Source organism: Sander lucioperca, chromosome 15 (assembly GCF_008315115.2).
Source record: "Sander lucioperca isolate FBNREF2018 chromosome 15, SLUC_FBN_1.2, whole genome shotgun sequence".
Taxonomy (NCBI): domain Eukaryota; kingdom Metazoa; phylum Chordata; class Actinopteri; order Perciformes; family Percidae; genus Sander; species Sander lucioperca.
In genome coordinates this window covers 29,648,512-29,668,385 of record NC_050187.1, presented here as the reverse complement: position 1 = coordinate 29,668,385, position 19,874 = coordinate 29,648,512, and the positions used below count along the sequence as shown (strand labels likewise).

Genomic DNA, 19,874 nt, shown 5'->3' with positions numbered 1-19,874 from the left:
GGAAACAAAGTCAGGAGAAGAAGTAGTTGACAGAGAAAGAGCTGGATAAGTTGAAGGCCTGAAAGACAGACTGGGAAGGTCAATAACAAAAAGATATACTGATTAAGTGGGTCAGTTGTCCAACTGACTGCAGGGGAAGCTAGCTGGATGAAAACTAAAAAGGTCCCCGATAAACTCACAGGGAAAGGACATCTCTAAACATTGAAGCATGTCTAATGTTTCTCCCAGTGACATAACTCGAACAACTCTTCAGAGAACAAAGATGGTGGAGTTGTAAAACTAAACTACTACTAAGAACCTAGACTTGTCTAGATCCTTGTTATGAATATATGTAGCACTTATGGAATGGTATTTTTTTGTTGTTTTTGTACAACAGTGGTGTGCTATGTTACATTTGCATAAGTCATACCAGATTGGGTCATTAACTTGGTGTCTCTCTGCAATTCAACTGGACAGTTTTCAGTCACGATCTTTACTCTTTTTTTTAAAAGCACAGGTTGCTATGCCATTTTTAGACTAGACTTTTATGCAATATAATATCTGACCTTTGTTCATAATGTACCACACTACATTGTCAAATTTAAAACATTCATTAACATCATAATGTAACAATAACTTATGTCTTCAGTCAATTGGAAACTTGACAATTTGTCAAATAAAGTAAAAAGAAAAACGCTTCGCAGCGCAGCAGTGTTTGAAGCCCCCAATGTCGTCTTCCAGGCAGCGCTGCCTGGAAGGCACTAGGATTAGGCAATGGTTATGGTTAGGTGCAGCGCTGCCTTGAAGGCTTGGTTGGGGGCTTAAAACACCATCGAGCCACCACAGCGGTCTTAGCAGCTGAGCAGTCAGAGAGCAGAGAGGGCGACTCGGCAGTCCGCTAACTTGTTGCTCTCTCTAATATAACCAATATAAGCCGCTCTGTTTAGGTTACAAAACGTGCATGCATGCTGAAATTCAACCGTGCGGTTTTGTCGGGATTAAGCTATAAGCAGAAGGAAACTCCGCTAGCTGCTAGGCTAATGTGCAATGGTAAACGCACAGAATATGGCACGCGCTCATAGCGGAGCTTGCAAACTGTGGCTTTTTTGTCGACAACGCGAACATTGTCAACATAACTCACTGGAAATCCAAAATACTTCCACACCGGCGACTTCAGTGAAAGAGGAGGGGGTTCAAGTTCTGTTGATGAGTCTCCTGCATCTCCAGTTGCCATGCTAACTTTTGACTGGCTGTAGCTAAGTTAGAGGAGGTTGACTTGCAGCACTTCAACACGTGTTTTTTTTCCGCTTGACAAGCCGACCGGACGTGATGGGGGCGTGGCAGCATCGACGATTCCATTTTTTTATTCGAAATTCGAGATTGTGACTTAATTTCGGTCGATTTCAATTTAAAATCGAAATCGTGACACCATTACCTGTGTAATGTCTTGTATCTGAGAAATGTCTTTGCGAAATAGAGGTGTTGAAATTAATCAAATAATCGATGCATTGAATCGTGGACATAGACGATGCTGCATCGATAATCGACCTGGCCATAATCTATTATTTCTGTTTACAATTTAATGTAGGCCTAACAACCTTTCTGTTTACATATTCTGTTATGTTTTGCACATTCAGGAAGTGCCATGTGCTCAGTGCTGTAGTTTTATGTATCCAATTTATTTAGTATTAGAGCACTGCAGAATGTTTGGTTTTTGAAGCTTGAAAAGCTATGAATTAAATATCCTATATGGCTTTAATAGTAAAAATGTATTTGACGTATCGTGATGCATCGAGATATCGAATCGCTGACATGATAATCGTAATTGAATCAAAGATCAGTGAAGATTCACACCTCTAGTAGGAAAGTCAAAGACATTTCTCCGTTCTCAGCTGAGGTAGACACATTAACGTTACAGCTGCAGTGTTTACCGTTGCACATTAGCCTAGCAGCTAGCGGAGTTTCCTTCTGTTTATAGCTTTATCCCGATAAAACGGTACGGTTGAATTTCAACATGCATGCACGTTTCGTAGCCTAAAACAGAGCGGCTTATATTGGTAGAGAGAACAACAAGTTAGCGGACTGTCGAGTAGGGTTGTCAATAAATATTCTAAATTCGAATATATATTCGAATAGTTTTTAAAAAAACAAATTTCGAAAGGTGGTTCAAATAAAAAAAAAAAAATGTGGAAAAAAACGCTCGCGGTAGCAGAGGCTGTCTGGCTGTCTGCTTTGCGAGTGGGCGCGCTACCGCGCCTGAGGGTTCAGGGACAGGTCACAGGAGTCGCACTGTCTGGCACAGCGTCACTGTTGAAAGTTGACTCGTCTTGCATGGAAGATGGCAGAAAGTGCAGAGCCCAACTTGATCGCATCAGAGAAAGCGATTTTAACCCCCCAAAATCTAAAAAGCCATGTCTGGAAGTACTTTGGTCGGTAGGAGGTAAAATAGTTGAGCCGCGAGATAAAGTTGTATGCACGAGATATGCATGAATAAAAGGTTAAATGCACTGCTTCCACTGGTTTGATTATTTACCGTTTCATGTCAAGGAAAAGCTCCATGTTTACCACAGCACAGCTCGCTCAGAGCGTTCAATCTCAGTTCTCTATCGGCTACTGTGAAACTTCAATTAATGTTAATAATATGTTTCAATCACTGAATGAAGCCTGCTATATTTGGGACAATAGTCGCGACCTTAAATTGCTTGCACAAAACTCTTGATCAGCACTCAAAATGTGTTTGTTGTTCATTTTAAACCGTTATGCGCACAGCCGCACATTGCGCAGAGAGCGTGAGGGCGAGAGAGAGAAAGTGCTCGAGTGAGCGAGCGAGCGAGCATGAGGTCTGCGGTCTTGGCCATCATTTGATTTACTTGTTTTTGTGTAGGTAATACATTGTCAAATATGTTTAAACTTAAATAGACTACCTATACAAGTAGTTATGTCTTTGTATTAATTTGGCCTGTTATTGACGTAATGTGCGTCATTGACAAAATGCGCATACCCAACCAGATGTTCGAATAGTTCGAATATTATGTGTTTTTTAGAGGGAATATTTGAACATCATTTTTTAGCAATTTTGACAGCCCTACTGTCGAGTCACCCTCTCTGCTCTCTGTCTGCTAGGGCTGAACGATTTTTGAAAATAATCTAATTGCGATTTTTTTCCCAAATATTGCGATTGCGATTCGATTATTTTTTAAGCTCTTTGTCTTCTGTATTATTCAACAAAGACAAACAATAAATCATTTTATAGTATGAACACACAATTACACATTAGACAGTTAAAAAAGTAAAAATATAGTACACACACACACACACACACACACACACGTATTTTTTTTTTTTACAGTGCATAGAGAGGAGCTGCCTCCAGCCCCTCCCCCTCGTGAAGTTGCGTGCTGTCGTGTGCACTTGCTCAGAGAGGCTATCGTTACGTTAGCTAGTTGCTGGTGTTCTTGCCGTGGGATTAACTGTACTAATAAAAACTGTTGAAACACCACGGCCACGCTGCTGTGAAAGCTCCCCGAACGTCATTTATCAGAGTCTGATTGTTACCCCTCTCAGTGGCAGCTCCTCCACTCATATCTTTATAACGGAGCTAACCGCTAACCGGAGCTAACCGCTAATCAGAGCTAATCGTTGCCAACCGAGCCTTCAGTTTCGCGTTCCTGTATCCATTAACTGCACGTATGGACTCGAACCAGAATAAAACCCTTAATTTTATTAAAATGGCTGTAAAAAGTTTTAAACTACAACTCAGAGTTGTTTGAATGACAGAAATCAGCTCAAGATACAGTGTAGCGTTAGCGTGCTAGTTGATGCTTTCTCTGCGGAGTGCAGACTGATTTGCTCTCGCGAGTCATGTGACCAAATCGCAGCCTTTGCGATTAGGAAATCGCGTTTTAACATATCGCGATATTATCGCAAATGCAATTAATCGTTCAGCCCTAGTGTCTGCTCAGCTGCTAAACGGGCTGCACTCTTGGCACTGTCGGCAAACTATTTTATTTATATTTTACTTTATTGACAAAAGAGCTTTCTGAACTGTCTGTGGAATAGATCGACGGAGATGAGAGAAACCATTGTAGCCCTAAATGACGGCTCTAGCTTGTTGTTTTATTGTTCACTTTTAACTCACTTTACATCATCTTTGCTATCTATTTTTCCTCTCGCCTTTCCTCACAGCGGCACTCATACGCTACTCTCCGTTACCGCTCGCTCTCCTTGCGCGACCACACGGGCACTGACGTCGCTCACTTAAGGCACCCTGCCATTCTCGCTCTAACTTACGCTACTCTCGTAAGGGGGTTGCGGTATACCGCTCTACTGCGGAAATTTCTTGCTTTTCAACCGCGGTAAGAAAAAATGCATACTGTCCCAGCCCTAGTGTCTGGTGAGAACTAAGTTAAAAAATTATTGTTTGTTGCAAACTTTGTTGCTCTCAAATCAACAAGCTTTTGATCCGTTACCACGCCAGTTGACTTTGACTTGCCGTCTATTCTGACAAGACAGAAGACTGAAAGAGGACAGACAGGCAATCAAGATGAAAGTCTCTTAGGTTTTAGCTCGCCATTCTTTGTGCCCTTCACTCCCTTTCTATCACTCATGTCATATGGAGGACCTTGATGTTAAAGAACAGCTACATTGAAATTCAGGGCAGACAAGTGGAAATCAGTCTAAGGGTTGCAATTATCACACTGAAATGGCTGCGAGTTATAGTGTGCCAGTGTTTGGCATGCACACACACATTTATAACACGAGCAAAGTAGCTGACAAACACACAGGAAAGTGTCTGCACAGGGTCTTTCTGTACTGATCGACGAATAGACGGAAAGTCTGGTTCACATCACTGCCAACATCTAATGGAAGCACAAAGACAAACCATTTACACACAGATTAACTCACACATAACGCACAACAAAAACGATTGCTATACAGACAGACGAGACAAATCAAGTTCAAGAAGCTCTTCCTCTGCACGTCTGGCCTCCAGTTAAACAAAGCACTGCTGTTCATGACATTTTTGCACATTTCACATGTGAGGCTGAGCTGTGAGCTTAGGTTATTTTATCATAGCACAAAGTCTCTTTAGCTTTCTTTTCTTACTGTTGAGGACTACAAGTATCATCCCTTCGCAGCTCAGAAGTAACTGATCTGTCACTTCTTAAAAACAGCCAAACACCGACAGTTTACTGACATTTGCCATTGTTGTTTCTCTGGAAATCAGCTGTAGGAAATGCAAAAATAAGAAAGTAAACGCATGAAGAAGTTACCGATCATGTAAGGAGGTGCGGTGTTGGCCCATTTGTTTTCAGACCTGTGTCCTTACTGTAAGTAGCTCCGGATAAAAGCATCAGTTAAACGGCTGAAACGTCAAATGGAAATGTCTGCAGCAAATAACTGATTGCCCAGGCAACGAGCTATCTCCATGTCTGCATTATTATTACACCGCAGGACCGTTCTATTATGCATGAGAGTGATTATGCGTTAGCAGATTACAAGCTGACCCCATTGCCTTTGCTTTACCTGAAGTGTAATTTGGATTCGGGAGAGACGGGTTGTAATGTTTGTACCATCAATCTTTCGGATGTCTGGGGATTGAATGCAATAGAACAGAATAGAATGGGTAGGCTCTTAATGACGTCCTGATATCATTTTAAAACGGAATGGGACAACAACATGATGAAAATGCTTATTTCCCTTGCTGACAACAAAACCAGTACAAATGGTGTCCCCCACACACACACTCATTCACACACACACACACACACACACACACACCAAAAATGTTTCCAGTGGAAATGGAGTCAGTATGTGTGTACACGCTGCAGTATGATGTATTTCGAAGCTGATGTTAAGGGAATGGATTCCGACTGACTGAGAGTGCCAATTGGATATGGCTGGGTGAAAATGACCTCCGCTCTAGCCCTCTCTGAGCAGTCTTATATTTTTGTCCCTCGGTTGTCTTGGTGCCTTTGAAATACAAAAATAGACTTCCCCTCACTGAAGGAAGCTTGTGACACAAAGTTGCTGGTTTGAATCTCTAGGCTGGCTGGAAAGATATAGAACTCTAAGGGCCTTTAAGCAAGGCACTCAACAGCTTGGATCAATTTCGACCTGTATTCTATCTCCATAAACCTTTTACAGCAGACATTTGACTCGTCACAGCAGGAAAACCACAGGTGTTACTAACAACATTAACAATGTCTCTGTTCCATTTAGATGTCCCAGGAAGCCAAGCCAGTGAGCCAGCATGCATAATAGTGCGTTCCATTTGTACTCGAAAAGTCAGATTTTCCGAGGTCAAAGTCTGAAACACACCCCCTGACTTCGGATTTCCAAGCTCGGAACTCTGACGACCACCAAGTACCCTGAGCTAAAAATCCTCAGCTGCTCCGTGCATCAACAGTTGTGAAAGCTGTAGTAACATACAGTTATTAGCACTTCTGTTATTTATGTCTCACTAAATCAGTCGTACACACAGTGCTGTCCATTTTCCATCTGTGGACATGTTACGCTGTTCGTATGCACAAAAAACAGCGTAATGCGTTGTTAACTACTGGTATTGCTAACCTGGCTAGAGCTAATGAAAACAATGAAAATCCGAATTGTAAATGGAGCATTCAACTCGGGTGTGACGTCATTCCTAGCTTCTGCTTCCCGAGTTCCGAGGTAACTGGAACGCACTATAATACCAGTACCCTAAAACTTAACACCTAAATGATATGCAGCCAAGATTAATGTTATTATTTACACCTCTGCTTTTCATGCGATCACAACTCAAAATATCTGTCATGAAAAAGGTCTATTAAGTGCAACTTTGAACGTATCACCTTCATTCATAATCGAATCATGTTCTCACTTATTAACCTTTAGCCAGGGTTGCAAGGGTGCTTTTGCCTAAATTGTTTTTAAGTGTGTGTTCTTTACTATTGCTTATATTGAATTAAACAGTGTAGTCTTCATCGGCCCTAACCCTGAAACAGAGACATAAAATATCAATATAATCAAATATAATCATAATATCAGTTTCATTGCTCTTTCTAAAAGTATGGTCGACCTTGTTGTTTTTTTTCTCTCTCTCTCATTTGCACTTCTGCCACTTAAAAAGACCTGAGGCTCCAGTTTCAATGAATGAACACACACAGCCACACACACCCACAGCCACACACACACACAGAATTAGGATCAAAAGGCCAGTTCCTACCTGTCCTTTTCCTCTCTCAAGTGTGTCTCTTTAATGTGGAATAGCCATGGCAGAAAACACACACACACACACTCACTTCTACACACACACACACACACACACATACACTCATGCACACACAGATCAGATCAAAGGTCTGATGTCCAGCCTGCTCTCTTTGTCTGATCCAGCTTCAAACAGTCACACGTTGACAGAACAAGGCTGGGTTAGAATGTTAATCAGATACTAAAGGACGGCAACACTGCAAAACAGCATCATCATCTTCAATAAGTCAATGCACACGTGCATCTGGCTATTACTCTGCAGGTCTCATTTTCGCAAGTCTAGAGTATTGCATCTGGAAGTGTGACTGTATATGGAAGGCTGTCTGTCATATCCATGTCTCCTTGATCTTTAAAAGTAAAGACGGGACGTTTTGTTCAGACTTTGAGAGCTCCCTTCAGAGCTACAGACAATATTAGACAACACAAGCTGTCTTACTTCTAACTGGAGTGCCTCTTTAAAATGTAGCCCAAGTTGCTTTAGATGAAATCTGCCTGAATGTGACGTCCCCAACTACAGTTACAGACATACTGGAAATGATACGTTAAAATTGTCTTTTCTAGGTCAGATCCCTGTTCAATAAGGGTTACTTTAAGTACCACAAGCAACTTAAATATTCAAAAGGGACGCATAAGAAGCATAAGTCTAAGATAGAAGATAGATGTAAAGGCAAAAGGATTTTAAAAAATATATATAAAGAAACAAATAATATGGCAAAAACACAATGAGGAAAAAAGAAATACAAACTCATTTGTGCAGGTGACATAAAAGAAAACCTCAAGGGCTTATAAAAAATATCTCACCTCCCACCAGAGAAAACAAGCAATCAACACATAGCTCTGAGATAATTGATATCAAAAGGTTACGGGCAATGTTGTCAGAACAAGCCTGGGATAGAATGGAAATCAAAAGTTGGGAAGCAATGTCTTTTTTATCATACCGCCACCTACATGTATAATACATACTGTATTGGAGTGTGTAGAATAATCAATGGCATTAATTAATCTGCACGGAGAAGTAGGGTCTGTTGTGTGTGTGAGTGAATTATTATTTTTTTTTTTTTTTAAACCTTTATTTATCCAGGTCGATTGAGAACAAATTCTCATTTGCAACGACGACCTGTCACAGTTCCACATTCATACCTGGAAGCTGCCCAGTACAACCACAGTCTGATCTGCTGGCCACTGAGCAGCTCCACTGGAGCGGTTGGGGTTAAGGGCCTTGCTCAAGGGCACCTCAGTGGTGGTAATGAGGGAGGGACAAGCGCTGCTTGTGTAATGTTGTGCAACTTGTGTAATGGGATTGCAACAATATGATTTCAAATAAAAATGACAACCCTGCTTTGGAATTATTGATTTCAGTGATGTTGCAAAGTCTACAAAATTCAATGAAAATTTCACCATACCTATTTTTTTTTTTACATATTTTGGAGAACTGAACCAGCAACCCTGCAGTCATACGCCCAGACTCATAACCTGTCCCCATAAAGGTTTACATTTTGTGCTTTTTAACCAATGTTTTTTTTTTGTCTTACGAAATACTGTAAAATATTGCATTTGGTATTCCATATATCACTAGGAATCTTCAATGTAGGATTGTGAATATCTCTCCTTAATGTCCCTGCAATCTGCTCAGCAAGTGTGAAGCTCTCCTGAACCTGAACCAAAGCGTCAAATGAACGGACTGATTAATAATCGACCAGCTGACATTGCTATTAGTGGGGCTGAAAGGGAACTTTCCGGTCATGGGATGCAATAACATATTTTTCTTTTTGGAAATACTGATATGCTATATAGGAGTCATACTGTTAACAAAAGTCACAGGTCACTATCAAGATGTCAACTTTCCCTTATAATTCTCAGGGAAAGGAGACGTCATGCACGTGTGTGGAAAAGCCTGGCTGGGCTCCAGTTGTCAGGATGGCCTTGTCCACCGCAGCCCGCTGTCCCTTGTCTCCCAACTAATTGTCAGGGACAGCCTGGTATTTCGGCAGGTAATAGCGGAGCTGCCCTCTGCTAATGTATTCCTGCCCAGGAAATGAGACTTTGGAACCACAATGACAAGATGACTGACAGCTAGATTAGAGCACAGACAGAGGGAGCATGGGAGACAGAGAGAAGTGAATGCAAACAGAGAATGTGAGCAGAAAAGAGGAGTAACATAGCAAAAATATGGAAGAGAGCAAAGATTAGATGAGATTAAATAAAAGGATGGGCAAAAAAAAAAAAAGATAACAGAACAGACGGGAAGGAGCCCTGGTGTTGTTTGAATCTAGTTTTGATCTAAATGTGTGCTGCCCCTCCCAAGAGAGGAATTATTCAGAAAACTGTCACCCAACAAAAAGAAACAAACTGATTTTCACCAGATGTGTGTTATATTACACAATAAAGTTGTGTTAACAATAAAGTTAAGTCACAATAAAAATTATGTAATATTTGGCCAGGAGAAAATGCAAAAAAGGATCATAATAAAGTTTCAACTGAAAGGATGCCAGTTACAGTGGTACAAATTTATTAGACTAGAGAGGTGGAGCAGAGGAAAAACCATCAGTGACGAATGGCTGAAAGTCTTACGGCGTTTTTCCATTACATGGTACCTGCGACAACTCGCCACTAGTCGCCTTTTTTGTTTTTCCATCATGAAAAAAAGTACCTGGTTACTAGCTAACCGGTACTTTTTTTAGTATCACCTTCGTCGAGGTTCCAAGCGAGCTGAGGAGATATCAAAAGGTGACGTCAAAACCTGCAGACTACTGATTGGTCAGAGAGAGTCATCACTAATCACTGCGTCATCATTGCTAGCGACCGACGGGGGTGTCCTGAACAAACCCGCCCTTTTTAAAGAGTTTAGCCAGTGTTTTTTTTGTTGCTGCCTCCAGCTTATTTTGAAACAAATTTTTTTGTAGGATTGGGCATTGAGAACCGATTCCTACTTGGAATCTGTTCAAAAATTACGATTCCAGTGGAATCGATTCTTTTTTGGAATCGTTTGGAGGATTTGGTTTCAAATCTGATCATCGGTTCCAAATTTAAAATGCGCAAGTTTTGGTTTCCATAGCGGCCAGGCGCTTATTGTGTTGCAGCCTTGGAGCACAGTAAGCGGCGCTCTAGTGTGGCTTTATTTTACGTTGAAAAAGCCCAGTAAAACTGCAAACCACCATTGAATCAAAATAAAAACTTTCCTCTTATTTGTGAAATAAGCACGTGACCCGTTTCAACTCCACCCCTCAAAGAACCGGAATCGAAAGGAAGAATCGCAACTGGAATCAGAATTGTTAAAATCCAAACGATGCCCAACCCTATGGCTGTGGCAACAGCCACATACGTTCTGTGTGTGTGTCACGTTAGATCACGGCAGTTTCCTGTGGCGTGGCTATGACGACCAGCCACACTCGCCTCACGCATGAGGCTGTACTAAATCTGCAATGGAAAAAGGAGGACGGGGCGCTGCGGCCGGGTCGAGCCGAGCAGAGCAGAGCTGGTACTAGCAGTTGTTAAGCTCCATTATACAGCTCCTGGTAAATAATGGAGGTGTAGACATTTTTTTTAAACAGGGAATGAATGTCAATCTATCACTTAATGGGTTTACTCACCACTGAAACATATATGGAGAGAGGCTTTCAGCACAGAATAATTGTGCCTGTGCCACATTAAAAGTTGTATTCAATACTCTTAATTCTTGCTGCTTTAAACCAGCCTTAATGCTGGTGGAGACTTATCCTACCTTTAAAAGAGGTTTCACTGTAGCTCAAATTCTCTCCACCCTAATGTGACACTTGTTTGGAACACGTAGTCATTGCACCTTTATAAGAGGCTTTAAGCAAACATGTTTATTCCTTTTTAATCTCTGTACCGAGAAGCTAAATGCCATTCAGAGAGTTTTACTCAGCCTTGGAAGGTGAAGGCTATTAACGATCTGACATCCTTTTGACAGCATCAAACCTTTTGCATTCAGAAGTCATCCAAGGGGAACAACCCTGAGTTTAAAGAAACAACACATTGTCCCTGTGTCTTTATTACATTTAGAATGTATTGGTTAACTTCTGTGCCCAGGAGACAGAAATTAAAGAAGCTTAAAAACAACCATGCTGGAACAGCAACAATTAGAAAGATATGCAGTCAGATTATAAAAGCTTTGCAGTGGTGGAATAATTAAGTACATTTACTTACTGTACTTAAGTACAATTTTAAATGTACTTGTACTTTACTTGAATACTTCCATTTTATGCTACTTTATACTTTCACTCCACTACATTTTGAAGGCAAATACTGTATTGTACGTAATTGAAATAAGCTCGACCTTTACCACCTGCAACATTACAGTGATAAACACGATTATGGATCAATAATTATAATTAAAGTTAAGTAAAATAATATTCTGAAATGGGCCATACTGCGTGAGGAGCACTGTTACTTTTGGTACATTCTGATGGTAATACCTTTGTAGTTTGAGTAAGATATTGAATGCACTTTATTTTTACACTATTTTTGATACTTTTACTTAGGTAAAAGATCGGAATACTTCTTACACCACTGCAGCTTGTACATGCCAAAACAAAGGTGGTGTTTTCTCGGTTGTGGTAGAGTGATGTAATCCAAAAAGTGTGGACAATATATCAGTGGAGTCACACTAACAAATTCTAGGTAACAGCAAGTTACTTACTTACTTAACCGTAATCTCCGCCGAAATCACCGGCAGCTTGCGGTACTCTCTACCCGGCTGACAGTCACCTATTCTCGGATAACTGAACCACCAGCTACAGCTGACCTGACGGAGCACCATGCAGAGCACCAGAGGCGGTGTTGAGAAACTCTGTTGCGGCTCAACACATCTACTAAATGCCGCTGATACGACCGAGCTGTGACGGAGGTCTTAAACAACTAGCAATCGGCGCTCTGTAGCACGGAGCTCCATTTCGACGTTTTTTTACTGCTAGTTACTACAAAAGGAGCTTGCTACAGGTATGCTACATTCACGAGACCATGGGATGTTAATGTACGTTACTCAGCAACAGGTGAAAATAGGGGCAAGGTTGCGTGACTAAAGTCAAAATGATTTGAACTTTTAGCGAGGAACGAGAAGTGAATTACATTTATGTGTGAAAACAGCTTTATCTCACGCATCCGTTTTATTGTTGAATATATAGCATAATTATTACAGTATATGCAAGCCGCACAATGGTAGGGAAAACACTCAAAACAATATATATTTCCACAAAATTGGCATGAATACTCATAATGGTATACATGCCCCATGTGTAGGCTGTGTGTGTGTGCATGTGTGTATGAGTCAAAACAAAATAAAGTTAAAACTTGTTTTGAACAATTTCTTTGTCATCTGCAGATTGATTTTAAGTAGCGGGAAGAAAAAGAAAATCTATTTAAATCTTAAATTGGATTTTTTTTTTTTTGTGATCTGCCCTAACTGTGTTGTGCTAGAAGAACAATACTGTGTTCCTGTTTTTCACTGATCCTTCTTGCTTTACATAATTATTTTGACGCCTCAACAATAATACGATAGTGTTTAAATTATGTCAACTGGCCTCTGAAGATGATTGATGTGGATTGCAGTTCACAGAATACGGCAGGTTGTCCCTTATAGCTACTGGGTGGTATTTTCCAAACAGTCCATGACAAAAATGGGGATTTTCTGGAGATTGCTTCAGTGAGCTTCAGAGGGCAAACACCATTACTGCTGGGACATCATTCGACGGGAACAGATGGAACAGGCATTACAGTAAAACAACAAGGGTTGACTTGGGTAAGTCTGTTGTAACCGTGATTGGGGCTTGATTGCTTTCTTCTCCACAACAAAAGGAAATGACAGCTAGAAGCAGGTGTACATCTAACACAATAAATTAAAAAAGTTGCTTTCAGATGAAATAGCCGTTGCACAAAAGGTTGGTTTTCAGGCATTCAGAAATAAACATGATCGTGCTCCGATTGACCATCATCTTCTGGGTGAGATGGATTTGTTTTGCCAATTTAACAGCCTTCACAAAACCAGCGTGACAAGGACACAAATGTATTCAGCTTTTTTATCAATCATTTGGAACATGTATCTGAATTTCCCTATCTATGCTCATAATGTTTCCTCTTCCATTTCCTCCATCTTTTTCTTCCCTCCTCTTTTTCCAGCTTTGTCAGCTGTCTTTCCTATTTGCACCTCCAATACAGAGAAGAGAATCACAGACGAGACAACTTTGTTGTTTTACTGTTTCTGTTTCGTGTAGCTTCAGCTGTTCTGTCACTCCTTTTTTGTCCCGTTTTCTCTCCACTCGTTACCCCTTTTGAGGCTCAGATAAAATTTGTCTGTTCATTATCAGTGTCGTGGTTTCTGCCGCTGTCCGAAAGTTGTTTTCATCCCTCACTCAGTTTCACTCTCTCTGTACTACTTTTTTAACGGAGATTAAAGGATCTTTTGTTTGTTTGTTTACTTGCTCATCATATGATTGTCTCTTTTTAATTTCTGTGCTTTTCAGCCTGTTTTTTACTCTCTCTCCGTTCTCTCCCTCACTCTTATTTTTTTTCTGTGCCGAGATGAAAAGATCACTCTTGTCTGCTGTTTGTTGTCTTTGCTCAGAGTTTTTCCTCTGGTTCTTTGCCACATGCTGCTAGTCTGACGGCTTGGTCAAACGAACTGACCTGCCGCGCATAGCTAATGTGCTCCGGGGGAATCAGTTAAATTATGCTCACTGCAGGGGAGAAGAGATACATAACAGTGGCATCAAACTCCTCAAGGTTACGCAGTATTTAGCTCTACAGCTTCCAGCTGTTTACAGAAGATGAACATGCCAAACTGACATGCACATGTCATACGGTTTGCCTGTGTGGGCTATGAGACTGACTGAGGGCCAACATTACAGTTGGTGGCCTACATTGGCCTCCAGTGGTCCCAGCAAAGACAAAAGATGACGGTTTGTACTACTACACCACTACAGACACCTAAAGGGCGTTTATTTTTAACACTTTGACCAGATCTGAGCCACATTTGTACAAAACATACTAGACATGATTTTTGCATGTTATATCTCTTGTTCAGGTCTGATACAGCTCAGGGTTTGACTTTCTTTAGCTTGGTTTTAGAACAAGCTGTGATTTACATATTTAAACAAAGGTTTACTACTCCTTACATTCATTATGTACCCCAGAGGACACAGTCTAAAACAGGCAGATTTTATATGGTATAATAAAATATTTATCTGTACACTATCTTCATCTAAAGTCATAAATTAGTAAATCAAAGACATGCCAACAAAGCTTTATTAGTATGGCAGAAAAAGACTATGCTTCGATTAATGCCCATAAATCAGGTAATACTTGCTACATTGGACACATGCTGAGATTTCTGACTTTGTAAATCTTACCTTCCAGAAACAATAGACAGACAGACAAGAAGAACAGAAATAGACCAAGAGACTGACAGAGGAGAGCATGTGAAGCCCCAAGGAGATGTTGTGTCTAGGTGAGGTTTTTACACCATGGAACATCACAATACATCCATATCAAACATCAAAAGGGTTTCTACAACAACTCTCTTCTGTCCTCTCTTTTTTTCTTTCCACCACTCTTTTGCAAATCTTTCTGCAGCCACTCCTTGTCTGCCACATTTTGTTGTCCTGTCACATCAGCTCCCTTTTATTCGGGGTGGAAGGAGACAGATGAGTGCTTTTCTATATGCGTATTCTGAAGTAGAAGTGGTATTACTTTGCTGAAGCTTTACAAGTCAGACCAAAAAATGCCCTCAGACATCAAACTGTTGCAATTCGTTTGATCGACGGTGGTCACTTAGACAAAATAAATCCATTGATGATGTTAAGTCGGTCCTCTTTGGGCAAACTTTCATCCAAATAAATGTACAGTATATCTCAACAAACATCATGCAGCAAACTGCAGGACGTGCAGCCTAAAATAAATATATATTTGTTTTAGTGATATTTCAAAAATGCTGTTACATTCAGAACCACAGACATTGCACACAGGCATTTGTTTTAGAGACAAAAGTGACTGTGGGGTGAAAGTTTGAATGTGCAAATTGATAACTGACAAAGTACCAGACAAACCTGAAGAAAAACAAAAAACGAAAATTTGAGGTTCATTTTGTCACATTTTCATTATTAGGCTGACATATAACTGCATATTATCTTCATTACTAAAAGTATAAGGTGATTGAAAATGGCAACCATATTTCTTTGTTTTGGCAACCAAAAGTTCATGCCTCCCTGGCAACCACTTTTAGGAGTGTAGAGAGTGTAGAGTGTAGTGTAGAGCCTTGTTATTTCAGTACAATTCAGATTTTAGAATTACAACAATTTATATTAAGAATTTGAGCCAATAAAAAATTCCCCAATGAATTCAGCTGTAATAGGTTGAGCTTTACTGAGCTGAGCCCATCGAGCAGATGACAGAGGGAACGATGCAAAATGATTTGCCTCGAAGCTTCGTTTAATCAACGTTGCCAACGTTGTATCGCTCACGGTGTTTCTGCACGGATGATTATTACTGTCGCACACCGGGCTGACGCTGCTAGCGACACATGCCATGAAGACTTACGGTGCAGATAACAAAAGTAATAAAGTGAGCATAAATAGTGAGGGACTAAGAGAAGAGACAGGCTGGAGAAAACAAAGTGTCCAAAGTTTGGAATCAGTTCAAACGTAATTAAAACAAAAACTGTGTACAGTGTGTCTACTGCGAAATCAAACTAGCTTACCACAATAATAGCACGACGTCAATGCTTCAGCATCTCAACAGAAAACATAGTCTAACTTAATCATCCATTCCACGAAGCAGACCCGACAAAAGTAAATCACAGAGTCGTATGGACGATGAAATACCAAACACAACAGCTACCAAAAACAAAGACAAGAAAATACGTGGTGACCACAACTTGATCTAAAGAGCCGACTTGTTGACTATCCCTTTGGAAAAACAGCTGATTGTTGCGCACCACTCTCTCTCACACTCTCTCTTCAGAGAAACAGCTGATCAACGATCTACTAGCATAAGTGTAACAGAGCTGTGTGACATTGTAATTGTCGGTACACGATCCGTTCTGCCTGCACGATCCGTTCTGCAAAAATGTTCGCGCATGCGCGGTTGTACGAGGATTTACGACACTGCACGATCTGTTCCACGCTTCCGGTCGACACCCAAGCTAACGTTAGTTTAGCTAACAGCTAATTCGGCTAACCGCTAGCTGATTGTAGCGGTCTGCCGTTAGCCTCCACAGGCAAGCTAACGTTAGTTTAGCTAACGGCTCATTCGGCTACCCGCTAGCTGATTGTAGCGGTCTGCCGTTAGCCTCCACAGGCAAGCTAACAGCTAATTCGGCTAACTGCTAGCTGAGACAGCATGTAATAACTTTAAAAGACCCTCAAAATAAAACTTGAAAATAAACGTTGACATATATAACAAACACCTAACATATATAACAGCTGTTACATCAGTTCTACTTTACTTGTGCTCATTTAAAATACAATTACTCAATACTTGTCTTTATTGTTATTACTGTGAAGTCTTAATTTAGCTGTAGCCTGCATTTCCCATTAAGTTTGAGTTAATGTTATTTTAGACTGTCAGCTAGCGGTTAGCCGAATTAGCTGTTAGCTAAACTAACGTTAGCTTCCCGGTGGAGGCTAGCCATAGGCTAGCGTGGAACAGATTGTGCAGGTCGTATCCTCGGTAAAACAGTATTATCTTGCGCATGCGCAGAACGGATCCGACAGTAATCAAATATATGAATGAAAATAGGTTGAGTATAACTAATATTTACGACATAGACCTATATACAGATCAGTCTCAGGTTGAAACTTGTAGTTCTGAAAGTTGCACAACTTAAAGCAGCCATATTATGCTCATTTTCAGGTTCATAATTGTATTTTATAGAGGTTGACCAATTCATCGGTTTTGCCGATTAATCGGCACCGATAGTTGATTGGTGGAACTATCGTTATCGGCAAAAATCCATACCGATGGTTGCGTCCGTTGCTGGAGCGGCTGAGAAGCGCGCGCTGTCATTCATTACACAGTATGCGAGAGCTGAGAAGGGTCTGCTGGCATCATGCATTACAGAGGCGAAATAAAAACTATCACTGATGCCTCGTGTTGTTTATTTTGGACACATGTTACTGCGCGCTGCACGGAGAGCAAATGCTGTGCGGAGAAGGCTGACATCAGATGCGCGTTTAAAGCATCAACAGCAAAAAGGTATGTATACAGTACATATTAATTTGTTGAATAGATGCTGCATTAGTAGAGAAACAACAGCACAACAGTATGTTTGTTTGCTTTCGAGGCTGAGATGACGCTAAACATTAGCAGTAGGCTAACTTACCTCAAGCGGTTAAAACACTGACAAAAATAAACGCAAGTCCGACCCAAATGTCAGAATCAGAACCCTAAAGGATCGTCCACGATCCCAAACGCCACCTCTGATTCATATTTAGATAATTTAATAACAGTTAAACGTAGAGACTTACTGATTGCTGCAGCTAAAAGCTAACGAGTTAGCCGTCATGGGGGTGTCTTTGGTGTCTTTCTAGCCTCTACAGGTGATTTTCTATCCAGCCTTGAACTTTTCGGGGTTGTTGAGCATTAAATCCAAACTGTTACATCCGAGATTTATCCATTTGATGTCCATAATTCATCACGTTTTCGGTCATTTCTGCCGCTAACTCCGTGCTACCCATAGACAGTAGGTGCTACCGACAAGGGGATCTCCCATGATGCCTTTGTTTATGTTTTCAACCAATGGGAAGGCAGGTCCGTCACACATTACGCCTTATATGGGCATCCAAGCGAGAACAAAGAGTATAGTGGTAGAGATAGATCCCTCCAGGTCAGAGATCGTCTGTTACCGTTCTAAACCGTTCTACAGAGAAGAATGGCGTCACTGTTTTGAGATTGTTTGTCCTTTATATGAATTATAATGCTCATTATGTTTATTTTTGCACTGGATGACTCCAAATATGTAGGAGAACTGTTTTAGACAACACACATGCTTGTGTAGCATTGCTGTGGGTGTAATATCAATAAATGACATTATTATTTTGATTATTGGCAAAAGCGTCTGGACTTTTTTTGAAACAATGTATGTATTTTGTCAACTGTATAAGTTATAAATACTATCGGTCGATTAATCGGTTATCGGCAAATACGGCCCAACCTAGCTATCGGTATCGGTAAAATCCACTATCGGTCGACCTCTAGTATTTTAAGGTTGTACCAGAATAGGTTTACATGGTTTAATTTTCAAAAAACATCATCTTTTTGTTGTACTGCACCACTCTCTCGCACTGCTGCAGATCCTCTTTTCAGCTGGTCTCTGTTTTAGCTACAGAGTGAGACCTCTTTTCTTCTTCTTCTTCTGTACTATCTTTGATTGCAGATGTAGATCATGTCAGCTAGCTAGCTCCATAGACAGTAAAAGAAAGGCTGTTTCTACAACTTCGGTCAGTTACAAGGCAGGATTAGCTGGGAGACTTCTAAATGAGAGCGCACATGTAAGTAGTTCTTTTGTAGATTATGGTGAACTTGTATGTGTTGTAGCAGTGCTTTGCTATTGAGAACGAGGTAGCATGCTAGCGTTAGCATGCTAACGCTAACACTACGAGCTAATGGTTGCTGTTAGCCTGCTCGTTTTGGCTTATGACGTCACAAGCCGTGCCGATTTTGAACAGCTCACCCAGAGACTGAAGGCAGGACACATTCAGAAACCGTATCTCACTCTAAACAGCATGGATGGATTTTTTTCAAAGTTTGTATGTGTGTGGAAGCACCAGAGACACAACATAACACCCCAAATCCCAGAAAAAGTGTTTTTTTCATAATATGGGCACTTTAAGGTAATGTTTATGTATGTTTAATGTGTGCCTTAGTTTGAGGTTGTTATTGCATTTCAGAAAATGTTTTCTTTAAAAACAATGTAATATGGCCTATAATAATGTTTAGTTTTTTGAGAGATGATATTGTAAGCAATGTAGGTAATAAAAATGTTGCTTTTTACGAAAATTAAACCAAACTGTTATTGCTCTTCAATTAAACAAAAGTATTTCTTATCCGATTACTCGATTAATCAATGGAATAATTGGTAGAATACTCGGGGTACACTATTTATCGATAGAAAGTTGAGAGTAAAATCAACTTCTGAACTTCCACTTCTGAATGGTCTTTCCATTAGCAGCTACTGTTAGATGTCTGCTGTAAAACTTTGGCTGTTTCCAGTTGTATGATCCTCTCTTAGAGGAGGGCAAAGATTGATTTGCCCTCCACTGTCAAATCATTCGCATCAGGCAGCACTGATAATCACAATCTCTCACACACACACACACACACACACACGTGTTTGATGTGTTAATTCACATATGTGCGTTATCATATGTCATTCCAGGATGTGCGTGCATCTGTGTGTGTGATCATTAGTGTTAAAAAAAAAGTGTTAGTGTGTGTGTGTGTGTGTGTGTGTGTGTGTGTGTGTGTGTGTGTGTGTGTGTGTGTGTGTGTGTGTGTGAGAGAGAGAATATGTCAGGTGTACTTAGTTCAAAGCCCAGTGATGAGTTCTCCACAGTGGCTGGAGGAGTCATGACCCCATTATACACAGGTCACACACACTGACTTCCAGTGTGGGGGTTTATGGGAGTGAAAGT

The 19,874-nt window shown here is 40.6% G+C and overlaps 2 long non-coding RNA genes across 2 annotated transcripts in view; both read right to left on the bottom strand.

Annotated features, from left to right (window-relative positions):
- LOC118493259 overlaps positions 1–15,770 on the bottom strand; it is a 17,210-nt gene extending 1,440 nt beyond the window's left edge. Inside the window, exons 1-2 of the long non-coding RNA XR_004895263.1 lie at positions 15,643–15,770; positions 14,351–14,355 (exon numbers count right to left, since the gene is read on the bottom strand). This is a non-coding gene — a long non-coding RNA (uncharacterized LOC118493259). The remainder of the gene's footprint in view (positions 1–14,350; positions 14,356–15,642) is intronic.
- LOC118493258 overlaps positions 1–19,874 on the bottom strand; it is a 185,462-nt gene that overhangs the window by 149,511 nt on the left and 16,077 nt on the right. The gene's annotated exons all lie outside the window — the stretch shown is intronic.